The 4249-nt window shown below is 45.3% G+C and overlaps 1 pseudogene; it reads left to right on the top strand.

Annotated features, from left to right (window-relative positions):
* Positions 1 to 1892: 1892 nt before the first annotated feature.
* LOC116528718 lies at positions 1893 to 3262 on the top strand (annotated as a pseudogene).
* Positions 3263 to 4249: the final 987 nt, after the last annotated feature.

Genomic DNA, 4249 nt, shown 5'->3' with positions numbered 1-4249 from the left:
TCAAAAAAGAAAAAAATTGTTTTGTGAATATAAGAATGGAAAAAAGCAACATTTCTAAAATAAATCACTACCGTATGTAATGTATAATTTTAAATGTACGTATAACTAAATTAATTAATAAGTTAAATATAAGTAAATGTTTTGATTATATTATCTATTCTTCTAGAAGTTCATATATCTACATTGGCTAAAACTCTGTGGGACTCTTTTCAGCAGTGGATTTAGTTTTCTTATATGATGGCACATAGGACATTTGATGACCAAAGGGATGAAAGAGAGAATGAATATACTTTACATGGATGACCAAACAACTCCCAGTCTAATGCATTAGAATCCACAGGGTAGCTATAAAAAATACTGACATTCAGATGCCATTCTGGACCAAGGGGAGCAGAATTTCTGGAGGCAGTGCCTGGCCACTGGTATTCTGGAAAGCGGTTGAACTGATTCTAAAGTACAGCCAGGCTGAGAACCACTGCTCTACAGGGCAAGTTCACATACCTTAATCACATCCTTCTTGGCAAGGGCATTCAGTCAGGTTAGTGGTTAAGAGCAAGGGCTCTGAAAATGTTCAAATTGTGACTCTTCCACTAACTAGCATTGTGATCTTGTAAAAATCATGGTACCTTCTTGTGCCCCAGGTTTCTGATATGTAAAATAAGAAAAAAAAAAAAAAAAAAAAAGAGAGAGAGAGAGCGCACCAACTCAGTAAGTGGTTACTGTGAAGTCTAATAAGTTAATGCATACAAGTACTTAGACCAGTGTCTAGCACCAAATGAGAGCTCAATTCACACTGGCTGGCGTGGTCCAAGGGGTGAGTGGAGAAGAGCACTCTTCACTGCCAGCCTGCCCACCATCCTGGTATCTGTGTACTCTATCCGTACCATGCTTCATTTTCTAACATGGCATTTCTTAAGTAGAGGAGATCAAGAATGGAAATGGAGTGGGGATGGGGCCGGAGAGCCAGATGTGTGGCTTCAGCACAACGTTACATCTTAGTACTCTTTGTGGCCTCTGGCAGAGGGCGGAAAAGGAGGGCCAGGTGGTTTGTGCAGACGAATGGACCCAGCTGAGGCTGCCACCCCAGCCCCAAGACATGGTGGGGGTGTTTCTTCAGAGTATCTAAGCCCCATACCCTTCACACACGTCCTGAGTGATCACTCCCATCATGTTCATCCTCTGGTCAGGGACACTATTTTACATGTGAGGTGGCTTTTTAGATGGAGCCATGCAAGTTGAAAGCTGGGATGTGTCCTGGGGCCTCAGCACAGCTCCAGGGATGAGGATTCTGCACCTGTCCCTACAGCATAGCAGTGATAAATCAGTGGCTGGGAACAAGCATGTGAAGCCAGTCTACTGGGGCTGGTTCATTCACTAATTAGCTGTGATTTCAGGCAAGATGTGTAACCCTTTTGCATGATTAGGAAAGTGGTTTTGTGAGAACTAAATGAACTGACACATGTGGAACATTGAGAACAATGTCTGGCATGTAGTATGAGATACATAAATATCGTATTTTTATGTTATTTTTATGATTTTATGCTGTGAAGATGTCAGTTATTTGTAAGATAACTTTTTTTAAAATTTAATTTTCCTTTCCTTTCAGATACCACTAAATCTCAAAAACAGGTCACTGTAGCATCTCAGGTCCATATCCAGTCTCTTCTGCGTTTTAACACACAGCTTTTAAAACACAGCAGGGAGCCCACTTAAGGTCCTGAGGTTCCCATAAAACTTTTTTTTTTTTTTTTTTGAGACGGAGTTTTGCTTTCATCACCCAGGCTAGAGTGCAATGGCGCGATCTCGGCTCACCGCAACCTCCGCCTCCTGGGTTCAAGCAATTCTCCTGCCTCAGCCTCCCAAGTAGCTGGGACTACAGGCGAGCCCTGTCCTCTTGCTCTCCTCTGCAGATGGCATGAGCTTCCCCACTTGCTCCACCTTCTCTACCAACTACTGGTCCCTGGGCTCTGTCCAGGTGCCCAGCTTCAGTGCCTGTCCAGTCAGTGGCACAATCAGCATCTATGCAGGTGCTGGGGGCTCTAGTTCCCAGATCTCCATGTTCCACTCTGCCAGCTTCTGGGATGGCATGGGGTCTGGGGCACTGGTTGTGGGGATGGCCGGGGGTCTGGCAAAAATAGAAGGCATCCAGAATGAGAATGAGACCATGCAAAGCCTGAACGACCGCCTGTCCTCTTACCTGGACAGAATGAGGAGCCTAGAAACTGAGAACCAGAAGCTGGAGAGCAAAATCTGGGAGCACCTGGAGAAGAAGGGACCCCAGGTCAGAGACTGGAGCTATTACTTCAAGACCATCAAGGGCCTGAGGGCTCAGATCTTCACGAATACTGTGGACAATGCCTGCATCATTCTGCAGATCGACAATGCCTGTCTTGCTGCTGATGACTTTAAGAGTCAAGTATGTAACAGAGCTGGCCATGTGCCAACCTGTGGAGAGTGACATCCATGGACTCCACAAGGTCACTGATGACACCAGTGTCATTAGGCTGCTGCTGGAGACAGAGATCAAGGCTCTCAAGGAGGAGCTGCTCTTCATGAAGAAGAACCACGAAGAAGTAAAAGGCCTACAAGCCCAGACTGCCAGCTCTGGGTTGACTGTGACAGTAGATGCCCCTAAATCTCAGGACCTCGCCAAGACCATGTCAGACATCTAGGCCCAATATGATGAGCTGGCTCAGAAAAAACGAGAGGAAGTGGACAAGTACTGGTCTCAGCAGAGTGAGGGGAGCACCACAGTGGTCACCACACAGCCCGCTGAGGTTGGAGCTGCTGAGATGATGCTCATGGAGCTGAGACATACAGTCCAGTCCTTGGAGACTGACTGGACTCCATGAGAAATCTGAAGACCAGCTTGGAGAACAGCCTGAGAGAGGTGGAGGCCCGCTACACCCTGCAGATGGAGCAGCTCAAAGGGATCCTGTTGTACATGGAGTCAGAGCTGGCACAGACCTGGGCAGAGAGGCAGCACCAGGCCCAGGAGTATGAGGCCCTGCCGAACATCAAGGTCAAGCTGGAGGCTGAGATTGCCACCTACTGCCGCCTGCTGGAAGATAGCGAGGACTTCAATCTTGGTGATGCCCTGGACAACAGCAACTCCATGCAAACCATCCAAAAGACCACCATCCGCCAGATAGTGGATGGCAAAGTGGTATCTAAGACCAATAATATCAAAGTTCTGAGACATTAAGCCAGCAGAAGCAGGGGACCCTTTGGGGAGCAGGAGGCCAATAAAAAGTTCGGAGGTTAAAAAAATAAATAACAAAAAATAGATTAAAACAATAACTAAAAATATTAAAATCATAGGATGTCTTATAAAAAACACCCAGAAGGTTCCTTATAAAAACTAAACATCTTTACATAGGTCCCTGAGTTGTTCTTCAAAAACCCAGACGCCTGCCAAACAGACCTGCTAACACATAGACATCAGATGAGGAAGTTTATGTGTTAGTGGGAAACTGAGGACTAAACTCTGAACTCTGTTCTTCATTCTAAATTTTTTCCTCAGGGGCCTAGAGAAAGTCACACCTATGAGCCACAGCTAACATTCTTTTCTGCTGACTCCAAATTTTACACCAAACTTCTCTTCCTTAACCAATTACAATCAGAAAATCTTTCAATCTACCGATGACCTGTAAGACCCTGCTTTAAGATATCCTGCCCTTTTAGAGCAAAACTAATGTGTAACTTCTATATATTGATTTGCAATTTTGCCTATAACTTATGCTTTCCCAAAATTCACCCGTCTTTCAAAGCTCTTACTTACAAGCCATCAGGGAGGTCAAGTGTTAAGCATGAGCGACCTGACTCTCATTGCTTGGTGCCCCACAAACAAAGGCCCTCCTTTCTCCCACTACAAACCTCAGTATAAACAATTGGCCTTACTCTGCGCAAGCGGACCCCAGTTTGGTTCAATAACACCTTGAGAAATATTATTATGTCCCAGGGTGTTGCCATTCCTAGAGTGTTACCAACTCAATAAAATTGGAACAGAACCCACACTGTCCATTTCTGGTAAGTTCTCCACACATCTATCATGGTGAATGGACCCCACAGTCCAGCTGTGTGGACAAGACAAGAATGTAAGTGATACAAATACAATCAGCTCAAGAAAGGTACAAATCATGAATGACGGGAGGTCAAAGAGGGCCCACTTGGCGGAAGGGCCATGGTGGTGTTCAAGAGAACCATGAAGAATGATGGATAGAATTTCATCCATTTGGCCTGGAGGAGT

The sequence above is a fragment of the Sapajus apella genome, unplaced genomic scaffold, assembly GCF_009761245.1.
Source record: "Sapajus apella isolate SASKATOON/1434 unplaced genomic scaffold, GSC_monkey_1.0 scaffold59, whole genome shotgun sequence".
NCBI lineage: Eukaryota > Metazoa > Chordata > Mammalia > Primates > Cebidae > Sapajus > Sapajus apella.
The sequence above is the reverse complement of the archived record's forward strand: the minus strand, read 5'-3'. Positions and strand labels throughout refer to the sequence as shown.